Raw genomic sequence first — 13,743 nt, forward strand, 5'->3', positions numbered from 1 at the left:
ATATTTGTTTTTTTAGGGTGGAGGGAGTAGCTGAGTATACGTCGAATATTGTGCTTCCATGGGATACACCTAGTACAAATATTATACCTCATCATATCCTATCTGAAATTTATGGTGTTCTGGAATGTTTTGGCTATCATATTAATATTGGTGTCAGTTTAGAGGAAGGAGTGTATTTGCTGACAAGAGGAGACATTGCAGCATATCTTTTTGATGTGCCCAGTTCATGTGCCTTTTGCACAGGAATGTTAGAATTATATCTGCCTAACATGATCAAGAAATCTTTCAGTTCATGAAGCAATTGAAGATGGAGTATTTGGATCACAAGAAACAACAATTTTTTTAGAAACATTATCCTGTAGTGATCGTTTCATATTTGAATTTACCATGGTTATCCATTGTCACGCCCGGAATTTCTATCCAAAATTCCAAACGCTTACATGTGTGTGAACCCTTGTCCAGGAATCAGCCGAGGCACATAATAACAAATTGATAATAGAGTACAATTATTACTCTAATTAATAAGCGAATAAAATGTCATTACAGAGGTAGATAGTTCCTCTCAATCAATAAAGATCTAAGCAGCGAAAAATAAGATAAACGGCGCAGACGACTCCACTCCACAGGCAGCTTGACCAAGGCTACACCTAATCCTCCACACCATCAGCATCACTGAAGAACTCCTCCTCTGATGAACGATTGCAAGGTGAGTATATGACATACTCAGCAAGTCACGCAGCAAATATGCAAGTGCACAGGATAACAAAGGATGGCATAATATGGTTTCATTTGCATAAATAGCATTTAATAAACATTTTAGAATTTCATAAAACAGTAAAGTATTTAATTAAACAATATTAATCCAACGCTATACAACATACCCTGTTGCATAGGCCCAACCATTCTGAACAACCAATCCCGGCTGCACAGTTCTATCTCCAAACCAGGAGCTAAACAAGTTATTACCAGTTATAGCATCTTTTATTATGGTGAGAAGTGTGAGACTAATCACGAAAGACATTGTTAGACCCACCCATAACCGCGGGCACGGCTATTCGAATAGTTTTACTCTGGCCAGAGGTGTACCACTGTACCCACAAGACACAGCCCCACAACATGTCACCATGTGCCTCAATACCACCACGGTACCTCGGAAAGGAGCTGTGACAGTACCCCTCGCACAACACAATCCACCACAGCACACCGTTCCTGGATCATAATCACCCCCTTATAAAACAAGGCATGGACTCCGCAGCGACCCCTGTGGGCTTATCTCCGCCACTTCTCAATCTGGTGCTCCGCAATGAACCATGCTATACAAAAGGTAAAGCCGTTGCCCACGCTGGCTTGTGGTTGGCACGGTTAATGTTTCACAACCGAAACTCGTGAACCGGTCCTTAATTGTCATGAGCACGACCATCAAAACCATGTGCTCACAACCCACCATTATCAAGTTTTAGTTGGCAATTTAATTAATTAACCAATCACGATTGACCATCGTGAGCTATCATTAAGCCATCATTAATTAATAGTGAATCATAAGTTATCCTAATAGTGTGCTAATGTTTCTAAGCATGGCTAAGCAATCATATCTAATATCTAGCTGAACCAATATATAAAGCTCAACTAGTCAAGTTATAATAACCCAAGGTATTAAGGAATAAAGTAATCAAGAACAAAAGGGCTATAACAAACAATAGGTTAAATCCACCTAATGACATTCGAAAATAAATGCAATAGTTGAATAGAAACAATAGCTTTAAACAGGTTCAACATGCTCAAAGGGTTGTTTGGGATCTGTGTGACTTGCCTTGCTGGCCTTGGAACTCTTCAAATTCTTCTCCTGCAAACTCAGACTCTCCGGGAACGTCGGAATCTAAAGAGAAAAGAGCAAAAACACCAAAAACAACACATAAACAAGCATGAACAGTACATGTGGATATTTTTAACATGTAGATCTCAATTTTAGAAAAATTTAGAGACTTGAACCAACTAAATCCGAGCTAAGATGAATTAGTTATGAATTTTTAAAGATTAAATCGAATTAAAACACTTATATAGATTTTAATTGAATTATGACGCAATAATGAATTATTTTTGAAAAGGAAAAAGGGATTTATTGCGTCATCGGCTAGGGTTCGCGGTGGACCGGGTGCACGGCGACGGTTCACGGGAACGGACGGCCGAGATCTATCCAACCAAAACGAACGGCCGAGATCGATCGGGTCTACCGCGGCTCACGGGAAACGACGACAATGACGTCAGCGGTGACGTCACCACCGGCGGGGCTCGGCCTCGCGTGCTCGCCGACGAACGACGGCGCGACAGCACGAACGGAGGGCACCAGCGCGTAGAGAGCGACGCGGCGAACTCACCGACGACCAAAACGGCGGCGGAAGATCAACGGACGGCGACGGCGACGAGGAAGAAGTGGCGGCGACCTTCGGCTCGACGACGACGGCGGTGCTCCGGCGACCTATGGCGACGACAGAGGGGCGGACGAGATCGGCGACGGCTTGACGATCACGACGGCGGCTTTCCCGAGCGACGACGACGACCGGAGCGACGGCGGCGCACGGCTGGAGCTGCGGCGGCGACGGCGGCGCACGGCTGCACGGTGCTAGGGCGCTACAGACGGCGGCGGACAAAGGCGAGGGTGGCGACGGGTAGCGGCGGGCTTGGGGGTCCTTTTATAAGGGCTAGGAGGCGGCAGCGAAGGCCCACGGCGACCGGCGACGCGTTGGAAGGTCTAGGGTTTGGGGAGAGAGACGTATCCGATTCGAGATCGAATCCATGGATTTCCAAACGATTTTAGCCGACGATTCCAAAAGAGAAAAGGTAGAGTGGATCGCGGGGATCAATTTCCCTCTATCAATTTCACCGGAGAAGGAAAGGGATGAACGAATTTGGAAGGAGACGGCGGCGCGGCTCGGCTAGGGTTTCGGCCAGGCGACGGCGCGACGAAGACGACGGATCCGACAGGTGGGCCCCACCTGTCAGCGAGCGGGAGCGCGCGCGCGAGCGGCGGCTCGGCTGCGGGCCGGATTGGGCCGAGAGAGAAAGAGAGAGAGAGAGATTTGGGCCGACTTTCAGCCCAAAGCCAAAAGAAGACTTTTTAAAACTTTTCCAATTTAAATTATTCATGAAATGCAATTCCATTTATTAAAAATACTTCCTTGGCTCAAATAAATCCCAGAAAAATCTAGGAACTATAGAATCAAGTAAAGTATTTAATAAAATTTTATCTGGCCCACTTTTATATTGGAATTTATTATTTAAAATTAGATCTTTTCTTCTAGGCTTTTAAAATCATTTCTAATAATTCCAATTAAACAACAATTTATAAATTTGAGATTTTTAGGGTGTGACATCCATAGGGCAAAAGTGAGTTTTTTTTCCTCATTTTACTCGATGGCTAGAAAACATGTAATCTCACCATGTACATTATAATTTTTTAATATATTTTGTTGGCGGTATGACATGAGGCCCTTCGACCAAACCTGTCGAAACCATGAGACCAGCGAGGATTCAAGCCTGAGACGTCAAGATTAGTCAGGGCGAAGCCCCCATGGCGAAGACTATGGAGCAAGGACGGCGAAGGGCGGAGAATCGCGCGGGTATCTCGCGAAGCCAAAGGCCTCTTGGGCGAAGGATGTAAGGCGAAGCGTGTATGCCGAAGGGAGACGACTTTGCCATAGCAAGTTCGGCCTCGCTAAGGCCGATGAGGCCATCCTAGCCTCTCAAGCCCAGTGGCCGTTGGGCCAGCGATCGCCTGGCTGCCCATTAGGAGCCCATATACCTCAATTACACTGTATGCCCATGTAAATGTCCCTTTCATAAGGGCAACCATGTAAATTCCCATGTGTAACCTAAACCCTAGTAGTAAGAACCTGTAATGAGGCTATAAATAGCCTCCTAGGGCCATGTAATAGGGGGATCCCAAGAAAAATTCTCAATTTAATACACTTTACTTCTTTTCCAAGCACTGTTGAGTAACCACGTCTTTCTCAACATCTTTCGATGTATGTAGTTGTCGTTTCGACAACAGCTGGCGCTGACCGTGGGGACCTCCGAGCGAAACCACTGAGAGCGAATGGCACCGAAGAGGGTCGTGAAGGAGAAGGTTACAAGGCAAAAGGAGAGCAAAGCCGGAGGAGGGATGGCCGCCGAAGAGGGAGCAGAGCCTTCGGCGCCCATCGCCGGAGATGGCGAAGCGCCACCGGCTTCGGTATCCGCGCCACTGTTACCGTCTTCGGCTCCTGCCGCTTCCTTGGGGCAGGTGCCGAACATGGCTGACGCGGCGAAGGCGGCCGCGGCGGCAAGAGCACTCCAAACTAGGGCGGAGATCCTTTCGACAAGCTAACTGCTGGTGCCCCAAACTGCTCCGTCACAGCCGATAGTGGCCTCGACTGCGCTCGCCGCTGTACAAGTCAACCCTGACCCCGAAACACAGGCCGAAGCCGACATGGAAGCCATGCGGCAAAACATGACACGACTCCAAGACATGCTTCGGCAGATGCAAGAACAGCAGCAGGCGTACGAGGCAGCGAGGCGGGCCAAGGCAGCTTCGGCCTCAATCCTTAAGTATTCGGCAGGCTACGTCCCACCCCAAGTCTATCCACAAGCACCGATCCAGCCCCCTCCGCCACAAGCCATGCAAGCGCCACTGTACTTCGCCGGGCAGCCTTCGACCGCAGCAGTATATCAAGCGACGGCAAGCAATTCAAGCTGAGTATGATAAAGCCTCCGTCGCCGCTGCCCAAGCCCAAGCACAAGCTCAGGTCGCCGAACCACCTCCTCTCGCTGTTCGCCAGCCCCAACCGGCGAACCAAGGACAACCGCCAAGGCAAGGCCAAGCTCCCATAACCTGGAGGAAGTTCAGAACCGACCGTGCGGGCAAGGCTGTGATGGATGTTGAAGAAGTTCAAGCCCTCCGCAAGGAGTTCGACACCCAGCAAGCAAGCAACCATCAGCAGCCAGTTCGCAAAAAGGTCCGAAAAGACCTTTACTGCGCCTTCCACGGACGCTCTTCGCACACAACGGAGCAATGCCGAAACATTCGGCAGCGTGGCAACGCGCAAGATCTAAGGCCGTAGCAGGGAGCAGCTGTCGAAGCACCTCGCAAAGCCGTTCAAGAACAAGCACCCCCAGCCGAACAGCGCCAAGATGTGCAGCACAGAGTAATCCAAGTGATTACAAGGGCCGACCCACCGAATTAGCTGTCGAAACGGCAAAAGAAGATGCACCTTCAAATGGTCAACAACATCACTTCGGCGGGCGAAGGGGCCCCACATTTTCTGAACCAGCAAATCTCTTTTGGGCCGGAAGATGCTGAAGGAGTAGTGTTCCCGCATCAAGACCCTCTGGTGATCTCGGCCGAGATAGCTGGCTTCGAGGTCCGGCGAATCTTAGTGGACGAAGGGAGTTCGGCCGATGTCATCTTCGCCGGAGCATATGCCAAGATAGGATTGCCCACCCTAGCCCTTACCCAAGCACCGGCCTCGCTCCGTGGTTTCGGCGGAGAAGCAGTCCAAGTTCTAGGCCAAGCGCAATTGCTGGTAGCTTTCGGCACAGGCGAAAACAGATGCGAAGAGCAAATATTGTTCGACGTTGTCGACATCCCGTACAACTACAATGCCATCTTCGGTTGTGCGACCTTGAACAAGTTCGAAGCCATTTCCCACCACAATTATCTCAAGCTCAAGATGCCTGGCCCGGCAGGAGTGATCGTGGTTAAGGGGTTTCAGCCTTCGGTTGCTTCAAAGGGCGGTCTGGCCATAATCAACAGGGCAGTGCATAATGTTGAGGCCAAACCACATGACCGGGCGAAGCACGCGCCAAAGCCCGCCCCTCACGGCAAGGTAATTAAGATACAGATTGATGATGCCAACCCCACAAAGCTCGTATCGCTAGGGGGCGACATGGGCGAAGAAGAGGTTGAGAACATCCTAGAGGTGCTCAAGAAAAACATTGATATCTTCGTCTGGGGCCCTGATGAGGTGGGAGGTGTTTCGACAGATTTCATCATGCATCACCTGGCAGTCAAGCCGGATGCCAAGCCAAGGAAACAGAAGCTACGCAAGATGTCCGCTGATCTCCAAGAAGAAACAAAAGCCGAAGTCCAAAAATTGCTCAAGGCTGGGGTCATTCAAGAGATCGACCACCCAGAGTGGCTGGCGAATCCGGTGCTGGTGCGGAAATCAAACGGCAAATGGCGCATGTGTGTCGATTTCACAGACCTAAACAAGGCATGTTCGAAGGACGATTTTCACCTTGCAACGGATCAACCAACTCGTGGATTCGACAGCTGGCTGCAAACTCATGAGCTTCTTAGATGCGTACTCCGGCTACCACCAGATCCACATGAACCCGGCCGAAATCCCTAAGACAACCTTCATCACACCATTCGGCACCTTTTGCCACCTCAGGATACCTTTCGGCCTGAGGAATGCCGGGGCAACCATCGCCAAGCTGGTATACAAGGTCCTTTACAAGCAGTTAGGGCGAAATGTGGAGGCTTATGTCGACGATATCGTTGTAAAAAGCCGCAAGGCTTTCGACCATGCGTCCGACCTGCAGGAGACCTTCGAGAACTTACGCGCGGCGGGTATGAAACTAAATCCTGAGAAGTGTGTTTTTGGTGTTCGCGCGGGCAAGTTGTTGGGTTTCCTTGTTTCTGAAAGGGGTATCGAGGCGAACCCCGAGAAAATCGATGCCATTCAGCAAATGAATCCCCCGTCGAGTGTACGTGAAGTACAAAAGCTCGTAGGCCGAATTGCGGCACTCAGTCGATTCCTCTCAAAGGCAGCCAAAAGAGGTTTGCCCTTCTTCAAGACCGTCCGGGGCACGGGAAAGTTTACCTGGACACCCAAATGCCAAGCAGCGTTCGACGAGCTGAAGCAATATCTGCAAAGCCCGCCCGCTTTGATCAGCCCAGCACCAGGGAGCGAACTGCTACTATACCTGGCTGCTTCACCAGTGGCAGTCAGTGCTGCTCTTGTCCAAGAGACAGAGTCAGGCCAGAAACAGTTTATTTCGTCTCCGAAGCCTTGCAAGGAGCGAAGATAAGATACATTGAAATGGAGAAGCTTGCTTACGCCCTGGTGATGGCTTCGCGCAAGCTTAAACACTACTTCCAGGCCCACAAAGTCACGGTGCCATCGTAGTACCCTTTGGGCGAAGTACTCCGGGGCAAGGAAGTTACTGGCCGGCTTAGCAAGTGGACGGTCGAGCTATCTCCTTTCAACTTGCATTTTATCGCTCGCACTGCTATCAAGTCCCAAGTCCTAGCTGACTTCGTGGCCGAATGGACACCGGCGTTCGACCCTGAGCCCGAGCCCGTCGAACAACCCTGGGTAATGTACTCCGACGGCTCGTGGTCGCACAAGGGGTTGGGCGTTGCGGCAGTACTCACTTCGCCAGGGGCGTGCCGATTCGGTATGCCGCAAGGCTGCAGTTCGACACAACCAACAATGCGGCAGAATATGAAGCCATTCTTCTGGGCCTGAAAAAGGCGAAAGCATTGGGGGTTCGGCGCTTGCTCATCCGAACCGACTCCAAGTTGGTGGCAAGTCATGTTGATAAGTCGTTTGAGGCAAAAGAAGAAGGAATGAAGAAGTATCTGGAGACTGTTCGGTCTATGGAAAAGTGCTTCGCCGGCATAACGGTCGAACATTTACCTAGAGGCCAAAACGAGGAAGCAGACGCCTTGGCGAAATCTGCTGCTTGTGGGGGCCCATATTCGTCGAGCATCTTTTTTGAAGTCCTATACACACCAAGTGTGCCCATAGAGAGCCTGGATATTATGGCAATCGTCCAGGCAGAACTAGGCGAAGATCTGGAAGACTAGCGAACCACGTTCGTTAGGTACCTCAAGAGCGGCTGGCTTCCAGAGGATGAAGCAGAAGCAAAGCGCCTACAGCTCAGAGCCGCGAAGTACAAGATGGTCTCGGGCCAACTATATCGCTCCGGGGTGCTCCAACCTTTGCTTCGCTGCATTTCTTTCGCCGAAGGTGAGGAAATGGCAAAGGAAATACACCAAGGGCTTTGTGGCACACACCAGGCCGCAAGAACAGTTGCCTCTAAAGTATTTCGACAAGGTGTGTACTGGCCCACCATGCTGAAATTCTGTGTTGAGCAGGTCAAGAAATGCGAAAGCTGTCAGCGCCATGAACGAAGCCAAACTGCGCCCCAATACGAGCTGCAGTCTATCACACCAATTTGGCCTTTCGCCAGATGGGGGCTGGACATCATTGGGCCATTCCCGGTGGCGCGAAGCGGGTACAAGTTCGCAATTGTGGCCATTGAATACTTCTCCCGATGGATCGAGGCCGAACCACTTGGCGCGATCACCTCGACAGCAGTACAGAAGTTCGTTTGGAGAAACATTGTTTGCCTTTTCGGAGTGCCAAAAGAGTTCATCATTAACAACGGCAAGCAATTCGACTCTGACAAGTTCAGAGAGATGTGCGAGGGGCTAAACCTGGAAATCAGGTTCGCGTCGGTCGCGCATCCGCAGTCAAACGGGGCGACCGAATGCACAAATGGCAAGATCCTAGAAGCACTTAAGAAAAGGCTTGAGGGGGCAGCGAAGGGTAAATGGCCAGATGAAATGCTATCTGTTCTCTGGGCCCTTCGGACGACCCCCACAAGGCCAACCAAGTTCAGCCCGTTCATGCTTCTCTATGGCGACGAAGCAATGAGCCCAACAGAGCTAGGGGCTAATTCACCAAGGGTGATGTTCTCTGGGGTGAAGAGGGGCACGAGGTGTCGCTCGAACTCCTGGAGGGGGTGAGAGTCGAAGCACTAGAACACATGCACAAATACGTCGCAGGCACTTCGGCAACTTACAACAAAAAAGTTCGACCGACGAAGCTGTTGCCCGACCACCTCGTCCTAAGGAAGAAAGCGAACCAAGTGGCGGTCGGCAAGCTTGAATCGAAGTGGGAAGGACCGTACCTCATCAAGCACAAGTCCAGGACGGGCTCCTTTCGCCTAGCGACACTGGAAGGCGAAGAGTTCGACCATTCCTAGAACACTGCCTCTCTCAAGCGTTTCTATGTGTAGAACGGGTGGCACCCGAATCGCCAACTTGTAAAAAATGTACATATTATTATGTAAGCCTTTTGGCACTATGTAAGCCCTTCGGCACGAAAATGCAAAAAAAAAAGAGGAAAATGAAAAAAGACAAAAAAAAAACTAGATGTAGGGCTATTATCCATCCCGGAGGCCCGAATCAGTATAAAATCTTTGTGTCTTTAGCATTCTTATTTGTGTGATTGATAATTTGTGGAAAAAACCTAAGGCAAACGCCTGATCAGCGAAAATGCCAGGGGGGCGAAACGAATCGGCCGAAGCACCGCTCGCCGAACGTTGAAACCGCAACAGCTTGTTTCGGGAAACAATTTACCGAACACCGTTACATTCGATCAAAACGAAAGCACAAATGTTCCCTACAACGAAGAATAAAATAGATCGAAAATGGAAGCCGAAAGCTGAAAAGTCATAGACCTATTTCGCTAATACGCGCAAAGGGGTCGACACGTTCCGACCTAACGAAAGCACGAGAAGTGACAATGCAAAAAATAGCGAAAAGGAAATAAAGCACAACCTTATTGACTTCGAAGAAAATACATATCGAAGAATACAAACCATACAACATGGTACAAGTAAAGAAAAGCGATCGCTCTGCAACCCAGCCTATAGATAAATTACATCTTCGCCCCCACAACTGTCCTCACTCTCTAAGGAATGGTTGGGCGAACTAGGTTCGTCATCACTACTAATATCATACATGACCCTACGAGGAGAAGGGGGCGAAACACAGACTAGACTGTAACGACGCTGGGAGACCGCCTCCTGCCGATCAGTCTTCTGATGGTTTCACCAAAAGCGAGCCATATCCTCCAAACGTCTTGTATGAACACGATCGTAATCTTCTAAGGTTCGCCCGGGGTGCGCCCACAGCTAGCCGGCAACCTTAAAAACCTTATAGTTGTGGCCGTTTATTACCATTTCGCGATAAACAGGCCGAAACAGGCATCGCACCTTTGGCAGACCCTTCAATGCCACAAATTTCTCGTTTTGGCTTCGCCAATTCCTAGAGGGGGGCCGAATGCACAATTTTCGGCGAACACCCTATTAAACAGTGCAGAAAGGGAAAAAGGCGAATTGCATAGTAAGAATGAGCGAAAAAGAGCAAATATTACGTAATGCGAAAATGGCACAAGCACATACGCCAAAGGCATCGACCATAAAAAGTGACTAAGACTAAGTCATATATTCTAAATATCCAAAAGGCCATTTTTGGCTACAATAAGAAGGGCAAGGGGCCATCAGCCAAATATACATTGTTCGCCTTTCGCGGCAAACACAAAAAGACAAAAAAGAAAAACTACAAAAATCTAAGGAAAGGGCGGAGGGCCTCACACCTCTGGGTGATCCTGCGCATCGCCTCCACCCCCTCCGACCGCTGCATCCTCCTCTTCGCACTGGTCTGCCGCCTCTGCCTTCGCCAGTTGCTCCAAAAGGCGTGCCTTGGCAGTGGATCGGCCGTTCTTCTGCCAGAACTATTTCTGCCACGCGCGAAGCGCGGGCGAAACGTTCTGCGCACTAACCTCCCAGTCCCCCTTCGCATAGTTAGGGAACTCAGCGACATGCTCACAGCCAAACTGTTGCAGAAGGCCCATGGTGAAGGCCGCCGATACACACGCACAGCAATCGCCGTACACAGTGGCGCAGTCCGAAACCGTATCACCAGCCTGCTGAGTCCACTCCGAGAAGTCGAAGGCAGAGGCATCTTCGGCAGGGACTCCTCACACCCTCGCACCCATGTCACAAAGGGCAAGGCGGAGCGTTTGGCATGCCGTTCTTGCGGACTCGGTGGCTTTCGCCATCTCCCGCGAAAATCGCTGCGACTCCTCCGCAGCGCTCGCCTTAGCCTTGCTGACCTCCAGGCGAAGAGCCTCCATCTTCGGCTCAGTGAGGTTGTAATAGTCGGTCAGCGCGATAGAATGGGCTTTTTCTTTCTTCAATTCGGCCTTGAGGCGATCAACCTCAGCTCTGGCCTCTCTTCCCTTCTCCAGTTCGGCCTTGAGGCAATCGACCTCGGCCCTAGCCTCTCTTCCCTTCTCCAGTTCGGATTGAAGTCGCCTGTTTTCGGCCTTCGCCTCCTTGAGGGAGTTGGCGAGGGCCTCCATCTCCAAGCCCTTGCGGCCTATTTCGTCATCCTTGGCCCGAAGACGGTTCCTAAATCCGTCAAGATGGACCCGCACGGTTCGCTCTGTCGAACAGTGAGCCGCAAGAATCTGGATGCAAGATAGAGCGGACGAAGAGAGCAAATGTTAGTTATGGGATCTGCAAAAAAAAGGAGGGGAGGGAAACCAAAAAGAGAGCAAAAAGCATACCCGAACCGCCAAGTTTTTAATGGCGGAATACCCTTCGTCAAACTCATTCAGCTCGGTGAATAGGCTCGGGGTGCCGGCAGGTAAGACAAGGTTGCTTACTCCCTCGACGAATGGAATAAGCTCCGCCCGGGTCTCGAAATCGCCAGGGGCGAAGTGGGGCGCTGTGAGAGAATACTCTGAGGTAGATGTTTTGACGGCCGCTCCCATCCCCTTCGGCTTGACTAGCGGCGAAACAACTGGTTGACACAAAGGGCTTCCGAAAACGCTAGCCGCAGCCTTCACGACCCGATCAGTGGAGGCTGAGGCCCCGGCGGCGGCACTACCACCTGCTCCACCAGCGTCGATTGAAAGAACAGGAGCGGTCGAAAGATCCAAGCTGCGGCCAGCGGGCGAAGTCAGGGTTTCGTGAGAAGACTCACCGTCGCTGAAAACACAAGCAACATCGACGAGTCCTTTCTTCTTGGAGATATTCTTAACCGGACCCCCCTTTGCCACCTTGCCCGCCGAAAACGCAACTAGCGCCTTCGCTCTCTCCAAATCCTTTCGATGAAGGGGGGAGCTATTCGACTCCACCCCAGTCTCGTGGTGCCCTGGACTTGGAGTAGGAGTGTAGCTAGGGGTCTCGGCGCGGTTTTTGACAGCCTCGTCCGCGGCCTTTTCGACCGCGGCCTCCGCCTCCTCTTCTTCCTCTCCTTCCTCCTTGCCGTCATGCTCTTTGACGTTGTCCTCGTTGTCGGCATCAGAATCGGAGGAAGCAGGGACCCTTCACTTCCTAGGGACCAGCTTCACTTGTCCGCGCGTCCGCTTTCGCGAAGGCTCTGCATCGTCGTCGGCCTTGTGAGGGTTCGCACGGGGAGGCAATTCGCCGTCATAAACTCGGTTCGCCCGGCCGGCCGCCTGTGGAGTAAGCAGCTGGCTGTACTCGACGACCGACACGTCGCCGATCATCTTCTGGGCTTCGGTGTCGGCCTGATCGAGAGTCAACACTACAAAAATAAGAGGTGTAGCCATATTAAGCATCGAACCGAGCAAAATAGCAAAACACAGAAGTGCATAGCGAAAGTGTAGTCTCACCGTTCGCTCCCTCAGGAAGAACCAGCTTCGGCAAACCATCGACCTCTTCGCCTTGGTCAACCGCGACTTGCCACGACTGGAAGAGGGGAAAAATGCGAAGCATGCAGAACTCCTCCACCAAGTCGCGGCAGCTAAGGCGGGAGCAAACCTTGCGCAGCAAGGCGAACTGTGCCACCAAAGCGTCGTCCACGGCGATCTTGGGTTTCCGGTTCGGCGCAATCGCCCTGCACCAACACCAGAGGGCCTTCGCCGACTCGGAACCAGCCTTGAAGGGGATGGTGTGGTAGAACCAACTCGCCATCCAATGGTGATCCCACTTCGACATGGCAGCATTCACCGACCAGAGATCGGAGCGCTCGGGGCGAACGTTAAAGTTCACGCTCCTGAACACCGTCTTCTTCGTTCCGGCCGGGGTAATCATCGTTTTCGAATTCACGGTGGCGAAAAATATGGCACCGAAGAGTTCGGCGCTAGGCTCAAACCCGGAGGTCCGGCACGCCCAGTCGAAGATGGCGATCCGGACTAGCACCGACGGGCTCAACTGTGGGAGCTCCACCTGGAAAAGGCGAAGGATCTCCGGCAACAACACGTTGCACGGAAACCGAAGCCCCGCCTCAAAAAAGACGGCGAATACCACTGTCTGGTTGTTGACGGGCTTCGGTACCACCGCCTTCCCCGGGGTGAAAGCCTGCCCCTCAACCAACGCCCAAGAACTGACCAACTTCGCCAGCTCGCCGTCATCCACGAGAGAAATCCCGAAAAAGACGGTGGTATCGTCGTTAACCAGGCCGGGATCGGGCCCTTTCACCGAAGCGGGGTTTGGCTTGCGAGGAGCCATGGCGAAGGGTGTGTGCAGTGGCGAACAAAGAGAACGGGCGAAAGATCCGAGGGGTCAAGGGGCGCCGTGAAAGGAAAGAACAGTGGAAGAGAGAGCGCGCGGTGAAAATGACAAGTGTGGCGGTGAAAAGGAAAAAAGAGGGGATAATATATAGCCCACCCAAGCGACGGTTCGCCTACCCACCAGTAATAAAGCGCCACGTGTTGCAAGGATAGGCGAAACGGTAAATTCTCATCTACCAAGCTGTACAGTAATAAGCCCACGAAGGGAAAGCCCATTACTGTTCCTTTTGGCCCGGGAAAAATAAAAAATAACTCCACCATCCGCAAGAGACGAAAGCTACAAAACAATACCAACCGAAAATACACAACACGCTTTATTTGCAGGTATAATGTAGGTTTCGGCAGGAGCATCGGTCGAAAGGGG

The sequence above is a fragment of the Oryza glaberrima genome, chromosome 5 (assembly GCF_000147395.1).
Source record: "Oryza glaberrima chromosome 5, OglaRS2, whole genome shotgun sequence".
In the NCBI taxonomy this organism is placed as follows: domain Eukaryota; kingdom Viridiplantae; phylum Streptophyta; class Magnoliopsida; order Poales; family Poaceae; genus Oryza; species Oryza glaberrima.